The 21739-nt window shown below is 43.3% G+C and overlaps 1 protein-coding gene across 6 annotated transcripts in view; it reads right to left on the minus strand.

Moving 5' to 3' along the window:
• Nucleotides 1-21739, minus strand: part of LDLRAD3 (low density lipoprotein receptor class A domain containing 3) — a 357700-nt gene that overhangs the window by 80700 nt on the left and 255261 nt on the right. The window contains exon 7 of one of the 6 annotated variants that reach the window (XR_014790389.1): nucleotides 208-4395. The exons of 3 other annotated variants lie outside the window; for them this stretch is intronic. The gene's annotated coding sequence lies outside the window, so the exon portion shown is untranslated. 2 more of the 6 variants (XR_014790375.1, XR_014790393.1) reach the window with 2 other exon arrangements.

Consider the following 21739-nt stretch of genomic DNA (forward strand, 5'->3'; position numbering starts at 1 on the left):
GCAGATGTTTTCAGCTGCTTGCAAACATAAGGACTAGAAGCTTGCTTCTTTTTTCAAGAAATAATCTTATTTCTAAAACCTGAGATTTGGTTATGAAGTTCTGATCATCGGTAAAGGCAATAGCAAAGTGTCTTTGCTATGACACTTTTAAACCCACTAACCCACATTTCCTGCATAGAAAGGGCATAGGATTCAGAGGAACCTTACCTGAAAAATGATAAAATAACCATTTTCTAATATTCAAGCCAAGGGCTTGTTTCCTATGCAAAGCTGACTGGCAAACAGTTTCATCCTCTGGTCTCATTTTCAGACTCTGTTTCCAGTAATGATCACCTGCACTTCAGCTTTCTTTGGCTGTTAAATACCCCAGAAATATTAATAGGAATCAGAACATGGGGGAACAATTTTTTTTTTTTACCACTAAATCACATGTTCTCTGTGCAGGATTTGCGTATTGCCTCTGATATAGACACAGCAGTTTTGTTCCCACTCCTTCTTTGCATTACAGTGCTTTAAAAAAGCAATATGGCATTGTCTGACATCAGTGTACTTACTGGGTCTGTCTTAATGCTGCTATTTTTATATTACTTTTATTCATTAAGGCTGCAGTCCTATGCATGTTTAGACAGAGAAAGGTCCTACAACTCCCAGCAATCCCCAGCCAGTATGGGGATGCTGGGAGTTGTAGGACTTCTCCCTGTCTAACCATGCATAGGATTGTGCCCTAAAACTGATATTCAGTCTCTGAAAGATAATGGGTTAGATCCAGAACCCTCATTTCAGGATTGGAAGGATACCACTTGTGGAGCAGGACTTCCCACACACCCTCCAAATCCGCTTCCGAGGGTCCCCCAACCCTCTGGAGAAGACTTGGAGGGTGTGTAGGGGAGGAAGGAGAAGAGGAGTATCTTTCTGCTGGCAGAAGGACTGTTCTGGATCTAACCCTCTGTGTTCTCTGATTAAACCTTGACTATTGGATTCAAGCTTAGATGTTGGCAAGTTAGTTTTTTTTATTGACATGTTTATATACAACATCCCTACAGGGCTCCTAACACAGGTCTGTAGCAGAGTTTTTCCTGGATTCACAGCACAGAAGGAGAGTGAGTCTGTAGGCTGGGCTGTTCTTAAGTGGACAATGCAGTTAATTCACAATAGTGAATATAGCAAACAACAAGAAAACAGACTCTTACATGGGCATACAAGCCAAATGACTGTCACATTTGATGGGCAGGGATGGGGTGTAATATGGCTTTCCCTGTCACAGAGTCAGACAGCCTGGATGTGCAGCCTGTCCTGGTCACTTGACCTCGTTCAAAGTAAGCCATTTTGAAGGCAGCCTCTATAGCAGGGGTGGGCAACTTCGTGGTCTTTATTTTTCTTAACAGATTTTTCTTGACAGAAAAAAGATGGAAGAAGCGATGGGAAAACACAGGAGGGCTGTGAGTGGAAAACAGCATCATCTGGGCATCTCACCCCACCCATGTAAAATTCCTAGGGATGTACGAAAGGGACTTAACTTGTCCCGCAGCTTGCTTCGCGGTGGGGGGAAGGCGCTTTGCTTCTCCCCCCGAAGTTCAGGTGAGGGGGGGGAGGTGCCCCGCCTCGCCCGGCCGAAATTCAGGCCAGGGAGAAGTGCCCCGTCTCCCCAGCCGCGAAAGAAAAAGTGGAAAAAAAACACAACCCATGATAGGCTATATAACGATTAACGTAGCCTATCACGGCTAGATTTCCAAAGTCAGCCGTGATAGGCTATGTTAATCATCACGTAGCCTATCACAGGTGATTTTGGGGGGGGGGGAAGCACGTACGCAAATGGCGGCCCATGGCGTTCCTTATTTTGGCACGTCTAGTCTACATAAAGATTTACGTAGACTACGGCGAAAATAAGGGAACGCTATCACAGCTGACTTTGGAAATCTAGCTGTGATAGGCTACGTAAATCGTCACGTAGCCTATCACGGGTGTGTGTTTTTGTTTTTGTTTTACTTTTTTATTTTGTAATGGCGGCGGCGGCTGCCGGTCGGGAGACCGGCCGCCGCCTCCGCCCCCGCTGAACCGCCGCCGAACCGCCGCCAGGACCCGCCGCCGAGAGGGACATTCAGCCACGGTAAGTCCCATCCCGGGGGGGGCGGGGGGCCGGCGGAGAATTTCCCCAACACTTTCGGGGGGCCGAATGCCTCGGTGCTCGGCCTCCCGAAGATTCGTGGAGAAATTCTCCGCCATCCCTAAAAATTCCATTAATGAGACAGGGCAATGGGGCTATAGAAAGCCTCATCTGGAAGCACCGTATAGTGTAATGCTTTGGCAAGCATTTACTGAGTTGCGTTTCTAGGGATGCCTTCAGCTTTGGCGGAAGGACGCAATAGCAAGGTGCCTTGTGGTGTGTGTGTGAAATGTCCACATCAGACTGAGGATTTGGGGCATTACCTTTTGAAATGTCCCCCGTGTAGTGACATTAGAGTTACATTTATAGCTGCTATTCTAGGATTTTGGGTTTGCTGTCAGACCTGAACCCTGCTGTCAACTACCTATAGAGTATATCAATGGTTGCACTAACAGCAAAGAAAATCAAAGGAAATTTTGTTAGTATGTTGGAGGATCATGGGGCCTAGGGTTCACACTCTACTGTATATGTATGTATTTCTCTTTATTTTCCAGTTATTTGTCTTTTTTGATGTGATATTACTTCTGTTATGACCTTTGGCTTGTACAATAAACATGTCATGATGGATATAATGCATTATATTAGCATTACTGGCTAATATAATGAAATGGATCCATCATATATCAGGAGATCTTCCCCCACCCCGAGGACTGCTCTGTCTAAACCATAAAATACAGCAACACAGTAAAACAGAATATATGCTCATGTGGCTGCCACGTCTGCTTACAGATCCCTCTTTCATCCACCATGATCCCTACCTGAACTTCCTGTGGTCCCCCATTACCACAAGTTAATCACATTTATTCAAGGCCAACACCACCCAGGATGAATTAGCCCATTTCTCCAACAGGCTGTGCAAACATTGCATTTTTATCTAAAGTAGCAAAGTCAACCATCTCTATTTCACAGGGATTTAGAGCCTTAATTCTATCCTAAATATTTGCATAACACTTTGAATTCCCTCAGAGTGTCGGAGTAAAGCTTTTGTAGCGAGCCCTTCAAGCTTGGAAGACATCGATTTTTTAAAAAGCGTGTGCGGAGAGAGGAGGATCGCAAGAGTTTCTAGAGACAAGGCTGTTTCACGCTGACATACTAAGCAGCAATAGCCCTGTGCTCCTCTGTGATCACTTCCTCCTAGATCCAAATTTTATGCCATGAGCAAACTCTCAATTCTGGAAATCAGTTCTGACTTTTAAAATGGCAGGGCCCATTAATTGACAGGGTTCCCAGCCTCTAATCTTTCCTTCTGTTCCAGTCCATGCTCACTCATGGACTCTCACTCATGGGCTCACTCATCTCCGTCCCCGCCTCCTTCTCATACTTTAGCTGGCAGTCTGAGTCAAACGTTCAAAAGAGCCTTCAAAATACAAACACAAATAAACAGTTTGTAACTAATATATCCAATCAGAACATGAAAAAAGAGGCACTATTCTTTGTCTCCTGTCAGAAATGATGCCTCTCAAGGCCTCTCATGCAATTCTTTCTCCCATTCCCCTCCCCTCCCGCTTTAATTGGAAAACACTGGTTTGCTTGTAGTCCGGAGGAAAAAAAGCAGTGCACACTTCATGCATTTCAAACAGTAGTTGTCAAAGTAACTGGCTAGGTGGGTTTATTTATCGGTCCTCTCCTGCTTGAAAAACTGCAGTTGAAATGGGCTTTCAGCATATAAAATGGGCCCATATTATTCCTCCCCTAGCTGCCACTCAGCCAGCTGCACTCCCCGGGACCCCTTGGTGGAGCACAGATGCTGAGAAACTCAAGGACAGACTTGCTTTAGGCCTGCAGGCCGCAGGCAGGCTGTGTTTGTGATTAATAAGCAGCCGCTGGTAGATGCAGCTTATCTTGAATACGCACAAAGGCAGCGGGTAAGCAGGCATGCAAAGTGCACATTTTTCACTCGCAGTGCCACGGCTGAGCTGGAAAGGTGGAAGGCAGAGATTTTTCATGCCTTCGCCACAGAACGCTAGATATCCATGGGACACGACAGCACATCACAGATCTAAGGAGGGCTCTTTTCACTGAGCTAGAGAAAATGAGCCTTCCGCTCAGCTGAGCCTGTCTCAGCAGAGGAGGTTCAACATTTTCACCTTGGAAAGGTAAAAGGAGGGAGGAGAAGAAAGATCTCTTGAGCATTCACCTGCAGATGTAGTCCATCAATGACGGTTGGGTGGTGGAAGAACCAAAATCAAATTAGGGATGCAGGGAAATTTCATGAGGCAGAAGATGACAGACTGAAATCAGATTATTTAGGAATTGCATTAACAGTAAAAACCATCCCAGGATGAAAACCAACATAGAACTTTGCAGACTGTTAATAAAGGCACTGTTAAGAGAATAATTGATGTTGGTTCCTGCACACAAGGCCAACATCAAGATATCTTGAGGGATATTGGTATAATACTGCCTTCCCCAGCCTCTATCTGGTACCCTCCAGATACATTGGACTATAACTCCCATAATCCACACTCCCAAATAAGCAATGTAGACTGTGGGATTATAAAAGATGTAGTCCAACACATCGGACGTCACCGGGTTGGAGAACGTTAGTATAATGGGATACTATGTCAAGAGGACCACGATCATGTCACCTCCAAAGCTCTACTTCTCTGGGATATAAAGTCCTTCCTAGGTCCAATGTAAAATAAAAGAATGCAAAATCTTTATGCATGAATCTATATACCGGGCTCCTGATTCCAAATCCAATCCTTACATGGATATTCAGGGCTATCCAAAGGGTTTATGGGGCCTTGGGCAAGTGTGATGTTGGCAGCCTTGCCACTGCACCCTATAAGGACCCATCCATGAGTGGAGCTCTGGCGAGGGTGGGACAGGGAACCATGGTACGCAGAGGAGCTGAAGCAGAAGGCCTCTTGCTTTGCCCAGTCCCCATCCTGGGCAGCCTTGTTGATATTATGGATTAGTCAGGAGTACAAGCAAATCTGGGTTTATGAGTTTGAGACAATGTATATGCGTATATTTCTGGGTTAAAAATAGATTAGTTAGGAATCTAGAAATCTTATAATCTGGGTTGGATCCAGATTTAGTCATAGTTAAGAGTAGCTGCCCTGTTGACATCAATAGGACTTAAGTTACTCATGACTAACTTAAATCCTATTTTTTTCAATGGGGCTATTCTAAGTATGACTAAATCTGGATCCAACCCTCAGTATATAACCTAAATTAATGCTTCTTCCATATTAACTTTGACAGAGCATGGGGTACTAATCAACAGGAGCATCATGAGTAAAATTCAGCAATTCTTATTTTCAGGAAATAGTTGTTAACTTTTATGATAACTGTACCTCCCGTGCACACTCAGCAGGCATGTTGGTTACTGGCTCACCCTTCCAGATCTTATGGATACAGCTTGAAAAGTTTTGTCAGTAATCTTTTAAGTTCAAACTTCTTAGGGCCTTTCCAGATGATTGTTCTGATTTCTCAACAAGCATGCAGGACACAGTCCAAAGTTAACTGCTTTTCACTCTCACTGATTTCAATGGGAGAAAATTAAGTTAGTGCTTAATTCTAATCCTGAAAGTCCCCCCCTCTTTTTTTGGCTTGTTATTATTGTGTTACAAATAAAAATATGAAAAAGATGCTTAAAGCTGGGTTTAAATATGTTTAACTGTGTCTGGACTGTAACCATTCTTTCATGGAGAAAGATTCAAATGAATTTTCTCCAGCTAACTTGTATGGGGTTTTTTTTGGCAGGAGTGGGGGTGGGTGGGGTCCCAGGTCTTACAAGCTGTATTTTGCTGATGGGAACATGCAGTCTCCTCTTTCTAGAATGACTGTTGCAACAATTACCACAGTATGGGATATCATTATCTAAGCGTTAGTGGTGCCTCCCATACTACAGCTGAATATGTGATCCACTGTGGGAAGTGACCTGCCTAAACAAAGAGCGGGTTGTACTACAGAAGTGGTGTGCAAATATACAGAGACGAGAGAAAATACAGCTATTTCATATTGGCTCAAGCTCCACAAAGCCAGGAAATAGGAAGCTAGCACTGATGTCACAAATTGTGCTTGCTTACAACTTACCCTCTATGAGTGTGATCACTTTAGAGATCTCTGAAACAAATTAACAAATGTGTTAAAATCCAGCATGGGAATTGCTCCATTGTTCACTCCCATCACATATGAAAACTAGGATGGGCATAACGATACAGTTATTTGCTAATGCAGTGCAACAAAGCCCTGGGGCAAAGTGTTGATATGGGACGTAACCATGGCATTGTGTCCATCGTGGTGGACTTTCATTTTATAAAAGGGGTACAGGAGTGTCCCTTTAGTTAAGGTGAACTGCAAAAAAAGAAAAAGAGGTTCCGCCATTATAAGTGTCATAATTCTATTGCTTATAAAAATGACACCTGTTGAGCTAATAACTGTATTGCTAGATGAATCCTCCTCTGAGGTGACCCATGCCTCTTTGATGTTACAGTCAGTAGCTGGCAGGATGGCTTAACCCCCCCCCCTTCCTGAATTTGGTGCCCTCCAAATGTGTACACAGTAAGGCTCAGATATTTCAAAAGGCAATACAAGACCAAGAAAATATGGGGCATCTTTGCTGGTCCCAGGCACTTCATCCTTTCCATCTGGATTTGGTCCTGAAAGACCAAGGAAAAGTGTGGGTGCATAAAGGGTAAGTTGTAAGCAAGCACAATTTGTGACATCAGTGTTAGCTTCCTATTTCCTGGCTTTGTGGAGCTTGAGCCAATATGAAATAGCTGTATTTTCTCTCATATATAAAGGGGGTGGCGTGGGGGTGTAAAGCGGCACAATAGCAAATCAACAAGGAGGCTCTGGATCCACAGTCAGTCTTAAGGTAAAATATATAAGAAAGAAGAAAGACTAACAACAGTGTATTCAAAAATATATTTAAGCTAAACATTTCAGCTTCCACCCTCATCAGGAGCTGTGCTGTTAAGTGGACATCAGGAGTGGCAGTTTGGAATGCCTGGAGACCAGGGTTCCTTAGGAGAAAAAAACAGAGGTAGTATAATGCCTACGAACTGTCATCCTCCAGATTAAGGCCGTTGGGACAAGTTGTAGGCATTATACCACCCATACCTCTGCTTTGTCTCCAAAGGAATTTTCATTTCCAGGCATTCCAAACTGCCACTCCTGATCGACACACACACACACACTTCACATGCAAGCATTGAAACTGATATATTCAGATTTATGTAGCTACATTTTTTTCTTTTCCTCTTTTTTGTTTTGTTTTGTTGAAATTTCACAACAAAAAATAATTTTAAAAAATATGAAATAGCCACGGCATTGGTTTTAAACTGGCAGTGGGGCAGGTTCACTGGAAGTGTGTGTGTGTATGTACATGTATCTGTCAGTACTATCAATATGCACTGTGCTTCACAGGGTTAAGAAGAAGATAAGCCCCTGTCCCAAAGGGCTTACAAAAATGAAACCTACAATCCTTGCCTGCCTCTACTTTATTAATATTTTAATGTCCATTAGGACAGAGGTGAGCTGTTCTTAATAATGATAAATGGTGGTGCCTTAAATGTGATTAATGAACTGTAGGGTTAATGCGGGCTCTTGACTGACTGAAATTGTCAGGCGAGATTAAGGGAAACACCCATCATATCTCCACATCCTTGTCAGCCTCAACATTTTAAGCAGAACGTATTTGGGATGCTAATAAAATAATTGAACTCATTTATATTTTACGGTTTCTTTGAGACTGCGCACTATTACTTCCCCTGGTCATCTTCACAATGGTCCATTAGTTCCTCGACTCTCATTAACGTGTACAGTCACAAGTGCCCTCAGTTCTCACCAAAAAAGTTTAATTAATCTGGAGAACTGCAAGACCTGGGTGCACAGGTTATCCCTCACTTCCCCCTTCCTTCTCCATTTCCCTTTCTCCAAACTAGAAATAAGAATACATTTATTTTTAATGTAGAGGTAAGATTAAAGAAAACGTGCTACAGATCAGAAGCTGTAACTATTCCATCTAATTAACTTCACCTGAATTTTCAAAGGATGGGGGGAAAGAAAAGATCCAAAAATAATTTCAATCTGCTTTCTTCCCCCTACTTTTAGTAATCTTGGTTTTGATGCACTATTAATGCAGAGGTAGCAGGGATGATTCTTTAAATTCTGTACCACAAATATCAAAGAGCATTACTGAACTCATTTTCAGACAATGCATGTCATGTATCCCGGTTGCTATTTTCCCCCTTTCATTCACATTCATTTAGCAGATAACTATGTTTTTCTATGACTCTAGTGCAGTTAATTCTCCATTCACTTTAAGTATACATGCAAGGAATCCTTGCTATTAGCATGGGAAAGTTTGCCTGAAGCTGCACCATCTCAGCACAGCTTCAGAACAGCAGAGGAAAAACAAAAGAGAGGCAGCTTTCTCTATGTATACTCTTTTTGCTGTTATCCTAGGCTGTATCCTCAAGTTCACTTCTAGTGTGGAGAAACCACTACAAAGAGATTACAAATGTATTTTTGGATGGTTCTCCTGAATGCCCTCTCTCTGTCCCCAATATGGTACATTTCAAATTTTACCATTTGTTCAAACAATCAGTTTAGACATGCATGTAATCAGTTTATTTCTCTACACATGATGACTTGCATTTAAATGTGTGAACAAACTCAGCTGAACTGCTGGAAAAAGAGGAAGTGATAAGAGGTTTGTCCATGAAGTTAAATCTCTGATGGCTCATTCGCACAAGCAAGTCATCACGTGAACTTACATCAATTAGATCAGGGTTGGGCAGAAAGTAGATCTCTGGGTGGTTTGGACTTCAACTCCCTGCATTCTGGACCTTTGGCCATGCTGGCAGGGGCTTATGGGAGTTGAAGTCCAAACCACCAGAGCTACCTTCTGCCCTCCTCTAAATTAGATGATGAATATGCATGAATAAACTGATGTTTCAAGTAGCCTTGGCTGAACCCACCCTAGGTTTAAAGCATAATGCAATCATCAACTGTGAGCATCATTTGTGATGGACTGGAGGAACGGGAACATAGGTTGTTCTAAATTGGCTCGCATTCACAAGCATGTTCTCTCACTAGGAATTTATTCATTTATTTAAGTAATTTGTGGTGGTAGGGAGTTCCAGAGAATGACTGAGTTTGCACCCTGATAACCACGGTCTGCAGCTGGGGTTGTTTTACCCATGATGGGTTGGTGTGTCGTCTGAACCCGAACATGCTTACCAATCATGGGTAAAGGGCATGCTCAGCAAGAGCAGCATAAACCCTCAGCAAGAGCAGCATAAAGTAAGCACAGTCCGGATCGCTTTTCACAATCATGGCCAAGCTGCTGCCAGTGCCCCTTACCAGCACCAGCCCTCCAAAGTCCCCAAACAGCACTTTGGAGGGGCTGCCAATATATATATGTATACATACATACATACATAGAGTGTTTTTGTTGCACAAAGAACAGGGTGGGAAAAGTTTTTCGCATTTTCCCAGCCCCATTTTATGTGTGCAAATGGCCCCTTTATTGTTTTTTATTTTGGTTATTCACAGCTGTGCACTCCTGCAAGTGTGGGTATCCAGAAATATTGGGGCTTGCCTTGGCTGTTCCCATGTATGTCAAACATACAAGGGAGCACTCAAGGGAACACTGTATCAAGGCTGTTTTGAAAGCCTTGCACACTTGACAGGTGGGGAAACGGGGTGTAGATCACCCCACTAGCAAGTTTGTCCCCAGGTTTCAGTGCGTTGCCTTGAACCTTGGGGGGTGCCCTGCCAGGAATCCCCACTTGCTTGAGTCCCCTACACTTGTTTTTATAGCTGCCTGAGGCACTGCCCCATGTTTCTCCTTTTGGCAAAAGGAGCTGTCAAACAGCTGTCAAAATAGAAGCAGTTACTCCCTTTGAGAGTAACTGGAAATGGGTAGCATCCACTTTTATATCAAAATGAGATGCTTGGGACTCAGGAAGGGGTGGACTAGATGGAGGGGATCCACAGGAGTCGGGGGGCCCCTTCAAATCCCTGGCTAACTGGGTGATCTTCCGCTTTCTGAGAGGTGGGTGAAGTGCTCAAGATCCCCTAGTTAGCCGAGTGCCCCCCAATTTAAATGCCTGCCCCCACCAATGGGGGTGCCCCCTTCTATTCTACCCCACCTTGAGTTGGCAGGACCCTGCTTTTATAGGTAAGGAAACACTCCAGCTAAGCTAGTGGAAAGGGAGTGGGGAGACAAGTAGACCTGGTTGGAAAACACTCTCCATGAGAAAGGACTCTTTTCCAACCACACCAACTCATTTTCCCACTTCTCCCCCATGACTGGAGTAGGGACAGGGGCTTGGTGGCAGACAAGACAGGTTCTGCCACCAAGTCTCCTGGGATGCCAGGTGGAGCCAGCTGGAGGACCAAGGGGGAAGGGTGGGGTGAGGGTGGGAGAACCAAGCAATGCAATGCTGGTGGTGCACCCGCTCATCTGTCAGGCACACCAACCATGCACTGGGGATTGTTTGCAAAACATCCCCCAGTTTTCTAGTCACCCACTGTGGGTTGGTGTGTCGTGCGAACGGAGCCATGGGTGCTATGACACTAAAGCCCCTATTCCAAGCCATGATGGACTGAACCTCTGAAATTTTGGGGTACCACCGGGAGAGTTTCTCCCGATGAGCACAGCGACTGAGCAGGCTGGTAGGGGTTCAGGTGATCTCTTCAGTATCCTGGCCCTGATCTGTTTAGGGAATTGCAGTGCACGGCTTGGTGAGGGCGGTTGCTTATTGCCCAGGCATCTATGTAAAACATGCATTGGTCGGCATTGGTTGCTTAGTTGTTCACAACACAAGATTTTTATTCCTGAATGGTAAAAGATTTTTGCTTTTGCAACAGCTGGATTCCCATGGCTTGCTTTTGTAAAGGCCACTTTATATGATGTACACCCTGCTCTAAGTAGCCACAGAACTATTGATGTACACCCTGCTCTCAGTAGCCACAGAACTATTTTGTAAATCACATACCTCCATTTTTAAAAGTTCAAGTCAGTTTCAGCACTGAACAAACATACATCAGCCATTAACACAGCAGCTAAGAATAAAGATCACACAGGCAAATAGCCATAAAAGTGTAACATATTATTGGGCCATCGCTACTTTCAAGTAAATGTATTTAGGTGCCAGAATGAATTTAGATTATCATTTATGGTAAAATAAATGGAATAAAATGTTACTCTTTTCCCTGGCATTTTCTCCTAATGAAGATTTCTTGTGATTATGGGACACAAGATTCAGGTTTCACTCCGCCCTGAATGATGAAAAACAAACAAATAAATAAACCATAACCACTCAGCAGTTTAATACTATTTGAAAAACAAAACAGTTTCACCATAACAGAATGAGAGGGGGAAATTATCAAATGATAAACAATTCACTTCATAAATTGACCTTTTGCAGGAAGGCATAGCCAAGTATGTGGAGAAGACATGGCCCTTTGGTGCTTCTCCCAAAGGGAAAAGATGTTTAGTTAAGAGCAAGAATGAAACCCATATTTCCGAGAAATAGATGTCTGTTCCTTCCTCCACAATCTTGTACAGCATTACAGTAATTCAGGCTGCCCTGGCCTACATCGATCATTGCCAGGAATACCTCCATGGGCTGGAAATTCCATTCAGAGTTGTAAATGGAATTGTTTGGAGAATCTTTAAAGAACGAGATCAGTCAACCAACAAATTGAGTGGAAAGGAATGGTGTTGAAAATGGTATGTTCACCATCTATTTTGGCCTTCTAGATAAAGTTTGGATTCTCTGTAAACCATCAAGTATTTATGGGTCTGGTGAAGTTAAGCACTAGTTAAATTTATGACTTCAGTGTAGCAGGAAGCAAAACTTTCCTCACATTTTCGCTTTGGTTTTAAGTTGGCCCTATACTGGTTGAGTATTTATAAGGACTTGGTTATTATTCATAAACTGAACAGGTGGTCATGTGGAAATGCTGATATTATATTCTAGACATAACAATAAATCCACAGTAAAGGCCTGTGAGGTGCTTCACTGATACTTGTATCCATGTGCAGACATTCTTTTAATCCAGTGGTTTGGGGCCAAGAATGTTTCTGCTTACAAATGAATAGACTGATGTCCTTGAATAAACTGGTGGGACTGCAAGGACCACAGATGCTAGACCAAATATAGCTATCCATTTTGGCTATCCACTTTTATTAAGCTTAAGGACTAGAGATGAGAAGTGGGGTAAGGAACAACCAAGAATCTGCAAATAGTATAAAGCTTGTAGTGAAGATGTCCAGATATCTTCTGGGATGCATTTCACAATGTTAAGAGTGAAACTAATGGCTGATTCTCACTTTACTTTTTTAAAATTTGGGAACAAGTTGACTACCACAACATGCATGAGACTCCCTGTGTTAATTAATGAGACTCCCTGTGTTAATTAGCAGTGGGGCGGGTGACTTGAATTTTGTGCATTATGATCTAGGCCTACGCATATTAACTAGGAAACAAGTCCCACTGTGTTCAATACAGTTTACCCCCAAGTAAATAAGTGTACGACTCCAGCCTTAGATACCAAAAGTGTACAACTCCAGCCTTATATATTTGTGCTAGCCCTGAAGACATTTGAAAACAATTTGGAAGAAACAAGTAGGTTACCCACAAACACAGTTTGCGGAGAAAAATCATATCTAATGAAAGGTTTAATTGTGTATACTGAAATATTCAAAGTGTTACACCTTTTATCTTTACAAAACTTCCTTAAATACAGTGTTCTTGGTGTAAACTCCAGGGTGGCCACTGTAACGTCCTTCTGGTCCATCGACGACTTGAATCTTTAGGCTTGCCAGTGAGCACACATGACTCATGGCAACGTAGAGTTGTAAGCAAATAGATGCCAAGCTGCAACATGCCCATGTCTGGACGCCATCCAGACTCACCATGAAAGTGCAGCAAAGGGTAAACCAAAGTGTCGCCATGACTCTCCATGTAGGAGATCTTGTGGCACTGCCCACCTTTAGGGTATACTATCAGACAACAATCAGCCGGAGGAAAGCCATCCAAGGTAACAAACACAGCAGCAATTTCAGAGACACATTATAGTGCCCAGAGTGAGCCAAAGTGTTCATCATTCTGCAGTTGTGATGGAAGCACAGTGATGTGTCCATTGGTGCACATCCAGCAGCAAGTGTGGCAGTGTTCTTGTGCTCAAGGATTTCACTGACATGCCGGTACTCATTAGCAGATGGGTTAAAGTTAAGGCGCAGATTAGTGAGTGGCTCCAGCAAAGTGTGGTCCATTGTGTTCTTCTCTGCTTGCTTGAGGCGAGCTGTAGTGGCATCGTCAGTGTCAAGAATGTACAGCTGGCCGTAGTTTGCGGTCTCCTCCAACTGCAAACTGCCCATCAGCCTCAGGTGGTAAACTGAACCTTGCATCTTGAACATGAATGGACCAGGCCATGGCAGCTGTGCCATCCTGAGTGGTGTGCAGAAGGAAGCAAAGCCTAGGGCACTGTTGTACTTGCGAATGTCCTTCAGGAACTGCTTGCCAAGAGCAGAGCCATTGGTGACAATGTTGCAGATGAAGTCCAGAACCATGAGAAGTGATAGTGAAACCTTTCCGCCATGGCAGCAAAGAGTTGATGATTTGCCATTGGAAAGCAAGGTATGGCAGTCTTCGCAAACCTTGACACAGTTGCCAGTATCAAACCTGTTGATATTGGTTGTAGGACACATGCCAACAGGCACAGTATACCTCCTATGCCTGGGCTGGTTGAGCTACTGACTGATGCAAGGCCAGCTAGAGCTTCGCTGTCATCAAAAGGCCAATGGGTTGCCTGCATATGCAGGCTTGCTGAGGCGGGCATGGCAGCATCCAGGTGGGGTGCAAAGCTTTTTCTCTAGGGGCCGGAGGGGTAGAAATAACGCAGCAGCGTGAGGCATGTTTAGACTCACAGTTTGTCAGCCAGTTACTGTTGCCAGTAAGCATTTGATGTCTAGGCATGTTAGTAAAGCATGGAATATAAAAATGTTATTTTGTCACATTTGACAGCTAGAGACTTCTTTTCTAAGCAATAACTAAATTTTGACTGGGTTACTTTTAACTGTAGGTGTCTCTTAATCCCTTCTTGATTTGTTTACAGGCTGTACGTTACTGGCATATCATTGTTCTTTGGCCTGCACCGCTGTTTATAAAGGTATACAGAGACTTCTAAATGTTATTTTGGTAAATTGAACAGCCAGAGACCTGAAGCCAATCTACACTGTTGCGGAGGGAGAACCCATCAGGGTCGTTCACGACAGGTGTCTCTGTTGCAAATCCGCAGCCACTCTGCCACTTCCCTCTGGAAAAAGCGCATTTTTGGAAAGACTTTTAGTGAATCCTTTTTCCTTAAAGTGGCTCCCAAGTGCTTCTGCAGCAGGTATGCCTGGTCCCCCTGCATTAAATCCTGGGCGTGGTGTTTCTGAGACTTGTCAGTGACCTGGTCAAGGGTTGGGGCTGCCCAGAGTGCTTTCGGACACAGGCTCACCCCTTCAGACTAGTGCAGCAGTTTGCTGTGTCCGTTCACAGAGAGCAGCTGCTGATGCAATCATTTCCCCAATCAAGCAATTGCTCTGTGTTGCTCCCCCCCCCCCGAGTAACGCAGAAGTTTGCTCTTTCCACCCAGGAAGCCTTTGATTCATTCATTTCCCTCAGGAAGGGTAGACAGGAGGAGAGGGGAGGCAAGGGGGAAAGGGGCGCAGAGCCAGTCTGCTGTTCTTACTAAAGCTTCTGTTTTCTTTTTATCACAGCCCAGTAGCACTCTTTCAATCAGTCGGGTTACCATGAAATTTAGCCCTTTCATAATTTGCAGCTTGTTTTTCCCATTCATATTGTAATCTTTTACAATTCCAAACAGTGTATGAGAGGGGAGAGGTGTGGGGTTAAACCTAGGTGGCTTAATTCAGCACTTCCAAATTTCCCTGAGCAGGGGACAATGGACAGGGGTGGGGAACTCTTTCATTCGCTGAGCAGAACCTACAGGGTTCTACTCTGCCCACTCAACTGGGAAGTATGGAGTTCTAAAGTGTTGTGTGACCCATGAAAAGTGGGGTTTTAGGTACAGTATACTGCATTTTTCTTGTTTCATGTGTTCCTAATGGACCAAAGCTGATTTCATGAAAATCTGGATAATACCCAAATGTGCATCTCATTCCGTTTTCATGTAGATCCCCCCTTCCTTTCTGGGCAATAACTACACTTTGACTGGATTACTTTTAACTGTAGGTGTCTTTTAATCCCATCATGATTTGTTAGAGGCTGTATGTTACTGACATGTTATTGTACTTTGGCCTGCACCTCTTTATAAAGGTGTACAGAGATTTGTTTGTATTCATATTTCTTTTTGCTCCAATTTGCAATTAATTATGTTTGTTTATTTATATTTGACATTGTTTTAATATTAAAAATAACACTTTATAGTACGTTGTTATAGAAGATAGCCTAATTCTTTAAAAAAAAGAAAAGAGTTATGGATATAAATAAACTCCTGACTTTGAATTATAATTAAAACGATTGTTATTCATGGAATCTGCATATCAAGAGCTTTCGAATGAAGTGTGTTTCATGAGAATTGGTCAATGGGAAGGCAGTCAAAGAGGGATGACCAACTAACTCCTGACTTTGAATTATATATATGATTCCTTCCATACTTTAGCTTTGTTTGGAAATAATGTTCAATTAAACTGAATGTATAACCACTAAGCTTCATGACTGAGCACTGAGCAGGCACTTGAACTAGGGTCGCCATCATCTAATTCTCACACTGTACTCACTATAACATACTGGCTCTGAATTGCCTAGGTTGCTATCTCCAGATCAGAATACATGTTCAAACCAGGAGCACAATAATGGTGGTGGTGGTGATGTATAGCTCATCAGCACAGTAGAATAAAGACACATCCCCTCAAAAATACACCATACATCAAACATTTAATAGACTGTTTATCAACAGCTCAGCAACAACAGGAGGCACATAATTAGCCTGCAGTCTGTGAAATCTCAACTCCCTTCATAAGCATCTGCATGTGGTTAGTCCAACACCACTGAGAAGTTATATTAATATCAATTAGGCAACCTTAACAACTCTGCAGCAACACAAGTTTGGGACATGCTCTTATAAAGCAAATGTGATGAATGCATGCTGTATGGATTCCACAGAGGTTTTCAGAACAGATGAAGCAACGTCTTGTCTTCATAAAGTCCAGCTGATCTTTTAGAGCTGTGGATATAAACTGTGAACATTCAGTTTTTCCTGTTTGCCTTAGGATCTGCATAAGAGAAATCTATCTCTTTCTGTTATTGTGCTCAAGTTGCTTATGCCACCTAAAGCAAACCGGAGATGATCTACTACTGGACATTTCTAAAGGTCTTTTTATCATTGTTTTTAAAATGTATCTCTGTGTATTTAAGATCCAGACGATTCAGCACACCTGTGGTTTCTAGAGAGGTTGCCAAGGCCTAATTCACACAAACAAGAGGCTAGCTAGTAACACTTCTGGACTGTACCACTTCATATCTCAGGTATGTATGTGTGGGGAGTACATAACTGAACACTCCTGCATTTCATATAAAATCCACACACAGAGAAAACAAGCTGTCCAAGAGAAGGTTTCTAGCTTAGTCATTTTCATGATAGGCTATGTCTTTTTTCCCTTGGGAATGTATGTGGTCTCCCACCTGAAGCCTAAAGTAATGCAGTCTGTGATCATTTTGTCATTTTATCTGTCATTAGTGTGTATTACACGGCACATTTTCTATATATGTAATACGACTAATCATCTGAAAGGGGAACCTGAAGGACTGATGATATCTGCCACGGTCTGTATGAAGCTAAGAAACCACTGGGCGTACTTTCAGTTTCTACCATGTCCAATCAGAAAGTAGTGGCAGTAAATCCCTAGTCCAGCCTCAGTTTGACTGTCAATGGATACCTGAGATGCTTCAGGTTCAGTTTATGACAACTATTTCCAGGTTTTAAAGATGGGGAGAGGGAAAATACATTATGTGTACAAGCCATTAGAAATGTCTGCTGTACATGCTTGCAGTGAATGGAAACTACATAAAAGCAATTTTGCTCTTGGCTACCTCTACTAATTTCAAAAGGATCCTTGCAGGAGAAAGTTCTGATGGATTGTGCTCTTTACTATGATGATTGCAAGACTGTTTTGTCAAGGAGGTATTTATAATGAAAATGAAGGCTATTTGCTGTGTAAAGAAAGAGTGTCTTGTTTTAGAAGTGAATTATGTTGGTTGAAATGGTCAAGGCATCCTGTTGTTGTGTGAATAATTGTCAGCCATACCTTTGCTAATGAAGGATCAGTCACACTTAAACCAAGCGGATTTATGGGTCACAGTAAGTACTTTTACTATGGTCAGCAAATGGGATATGGAGCTTTATCTACCTTAAGGCCATCAGTTTAAAGTAGTTATTTTTTCCAAGCCATTGGTTAAGTGTAAAAACTATTCTCACCAAATTGATTTTCATATTGTAGAACTACAGTGGGATTTCATGGGCTTTCCTTTCTACTCACCTTCTAGGGAATGCCTGAGAGTGCTTCTAAATGTTGTGCTTGCTGCAATGTGTTTATAATAAGCATCGGGTCCTGGTACTTCTCTACACTGTTATTTACCATCATCTGGTCAACAATTTAGCACTGTGACATACAATCCTGATAATATCAGCGACAGATGTCTTTTAGGGAGCAATCCTATGGCTGCTACTCAGCAGCTAGACGGCCCCAGGATATCTTGTTTTCCAGCCTTCCCCCCTTCCACGCTGCCTCGCAGGCAGCGCAGAATGGCCCTGCTCCATGCTCAGAAGAGGAGCCCAGAGCGGCCAAAACGGGGCATTCGGGGGGGGGGGGGGTGTTCTGGAGCAGGGAAGGCGGAAATGCCGGTGTGACACATCCAATGTGTCGTACGGCAGCCTCCTCCCCCGCTCTGCCCTCCCACGGCTAAACAACTGAAAGCGGCTCTCTAGCCGAAAATGCAGGGCAGGAGGAGCATGGGGGGAATGGTCCCCTCCGTGCTTCTCCTGCCCTACATTGAATAGGCGGTTGCCTCCGAGATCGGAGGCAGCTGCCTATCTGCATAGGATTGCGCCCTTAGTCACACTTCCCATATTCATAGGGCTGTTCACATGTAACGGCTGCAAATCAAGGGTTAATTAACCCAAGAGTTGCCACGGTGTGTGCCAGGCAAATTTCACAGCCTTGTTGAATATTCAGCCCCCAAACTGGGGTTGCAACGTGACATCTGACCCTGGATGCTATAGGTTAATTGTGGATTAAACAAACCACAGTTAACCTAACTACTAACTGTAGGTAATCTGTGGGTTGTTTAACCCGTGCTAACCTATAGTATCCAGATTTGGATATCACATAGTTGAATATTCATAATGGCTATAGAATGCACCCAGTATGCACCATGGTAAATCATGGGTTAATTAACCCCTTGGTTTGCTGCCATTATGTGTGAACCAGGTCACTGAGTCGACTCATGTTATCAGCATGAGGTGGCTGCAGCTTTCTTGTAGCTGGATCCTATGCCACTCTAATGCTTGAGTGTCATGGCAGGGACCATAAAATGAGGATGACACTGGAGCTGTCTCCGTATGATGTATCCAGTATACACAATTCCTTAATTCAAATCTTACTAGAGAGCATGGGATCCCTCCAGCAAAGGGGAAATAGAGACCACCATTGGCACTAGTTAACTTATGAAACAGCTCTAAGTCATCTCAAAGAAGTGGACTGACCTAAGAAAAATACCCTGTGAAGAGTGTGAAGCATTCTGGGCTGCAACCATAGTATTTATGCATGGACCATATAAAGAAACCAGTGGCATTTGTGGCTACGGGCAGCCTAGGAGTGGCAGAAGTGGTGTCTTCACACAAGGCTGCGCATTTGTCATTGGCCACACTTTCCTGCTTTTCTCCTCAAGTACCCACTAAACAGCTAATGACCAAAATACAGCCCCATATTATTAAGATTCAGATTTATGCCTGCATCGTCCATTATGTCCCAAGCTAGCTGCCATATTAAATAGAAAAACATGTCACTCCCAGGCAGCAGCTGAACCCCCAAGAGTCTCACCAACTTTGGTCCCAAAGCCTGATAATGATCAGTTGTGCCCCCCCCCCCCGCCCTGCCCTTGCTAGGTTCTTCCCAGCTAATGGATCAACTGTGTGTCCTCAAGAAGTTCTGCCTGGGCTTTATTTATTGATTGATTTATTACATTTCTGTACTGTCCAATAGCCGAAGCTCTCTGGGTGGTTCACAACAATTAAAACCATAAGATACAAGATGATAAAATACAATATAAAAGTTGAAAATTTGAAAACTGCAGTATAAAAATAAAAACAACCAAATACAGAAGCTAGCAGCAGTGAAAAAATTTAAAATACAATATCAGTTATAAAATAGAAACTGAAAAACTAAAATGCCTGAAAGAATAAAAAGGCGCCTGGCACCGAAATGAACACAATGTAAGCACTGGGCGAGTCTCTCTGGGAAGCTTATTCCACAACCGGGGTGCCACAGCAGAAAAGGCCCTCTTCTTAGTAGCCACCCATTTCACCTCCTTTGGTGGGGACTGTCAGAGAAGTACTGCTGAAGCTGATCTTAGCGTCTGGGCAGGTATATAAGGAAAAAGATGATCCTTCAAATAATCTGGCCCCAAGCCGTTTAGGGCTTTGAATGTTAATACCAGGACTTTGAATTGGGCCCAGACATGGACTGGCAGCCAGGGCAGATGGAAGACTACTGGCATAATATGATCACATTGTCCAATCCCCATTAACAATCTTGCCGCCCTGTTTTGGACCAGCTGAAGTTTCCAGACCATTTTCAAAGGGAGTCCCACATATAATGCATGGCAATAATCCAAATGAGAGGTTATCAGAGCATGGATCACTGTAGCTAGGCTATTCTGTCTAGATAAGGGTGTAGTTGGTAAATCAGCCTAAGCAGATAAAAGGTTAGCAAACTTAGCAGTCATGAAATAAGAGGAGAGGTCCTCTTATGGATCAGTAACTGGTTAAAGAACAGAAAGCAGAGAGTAGGAATAAATGGTAAATTCTCCCAATGGAGGGGAGTAAAGAGTGGGATCCCACAGGGATCTGTGTTGGGACCAATGCTTTTCAACATTCATAAATGATCTGGAATTAGGAGTGAGCAGTGAAGTGGCCAAGTTTGCGGATGACACCAAATTATTTAGGGTGGTTAAAACAAAAAGGGATTGTGAAGAGCTTTAAAAAGATCTCTATAAACTGGGAGAATGGGCATCCAAATGGCAAATGCGGTTCAATGTAAGCAAGTTTAAAGTGATGCACGTTGGAGCAAAAAAATCCCAACTTCAAGTATAACCTGAGAGGATCTGAGCTAGCAGTGACCAACCGAGAAAAGGATCTTGGCGTTGTGGTGGGCAGTGTGATAAAAATGTCAGCCCAGTGTGCGGCCACTGTAAAAAAGGCAAACTCCATGTTAGGCATAATTAGAAAAGGAAATGAGAATAAAACTGACAATATCATACTGCCCCTATACAAATATATGGTGCAACCGCACTTAGAATACTGTGCATAGATCTGGTCACCACACCTAAAAGAAAGATATTGTATTGCTGGAAAAACTGCGGAAAAGGGCAACTAAAATTATTAATGAGCTGGAGCATCTACCTGGTGAGGGAAGGTTACAACAGTTGGGATTTTTTAGTTGGAAAAAAAAGGAGGGTAAGGGGAGACATGATAGAAGTGTACAAAATTATGCATGGCACGGAGAATGTAGATAGGGAGACATTTTTCTCCCTCTTTTAAAATACTAGAAGCGGGGGTCATCCTATGAAGCTGATTGGTGGGAGAATCAGGACAGATAAAAGGAAGTACTTGTTTACACAGTGCATAGGTAAACTATGGAATTCGCTACCACGGGATGTAGTGATGGCCACCAAGTTGATATGGCTTTAAAAGGGGGTTAGACAAATTCCTGGAGGAAAAGGCTGTCAATGGCTACTAGTCTTGATGACTATGTGCTACCTCCAGTACCAGAGGCAGTGAGCCTATGTACAGCAGTTGCTGGGGAACATGGGTGGGAGGGTGCTGTTGTGCTCATGTCCTGCTTGTGGGTTCCTGGTTGACAGCTCGTTGACCACTATGTGACCAGAAAGCTAGACCAAATGGACCCTTGGTCTGATCCAGCATGGCTCTTCTTATGTTCTTAAGGCGCTCCATGCCACTGAGTCCCCCTGTGCTTCTAGTGACAATGCTGGATCTAAAAGCACCCCAAAATATGAACCTGATCCTTTAGGGGGAGTATAATCCCCTCCAGAAGAGGTAGAACATCACTTAGCTGGGAAGACAAACCACCCATAACAGTATCTCCGTCTTGTCTGGATTGAGTCTCAGTTTATTGGCCCTAATCCAATCCATTACCACAACCAGGCACTGGTTCAGAACAGACACTACCTCTTCTGGATTTGATGAAAAGAGACAGAGCTGAGTGTCATCTGCATATCCATGACACCTTAGTTCATTTCGCTGGATAACCTCCTCCAGCGGTTTCATGTAGATGTTGAACAGCATGGGGGATAAAAT

The sequence above is a fragment of the Heloderma suspectum genome, chromosome 1 (genome assembly GCF_057233095.1).
Source record: "Heloderma suspectum isolate Gila_16-S chromosome 1, 16-S_ref, whole genome shotgun sequence".
NCBI lineage: Eukaryota > Metazoa > Chordata > Lepidosauria > Squamata > Helodermatidae > Heloderma > Heloderma suspectum.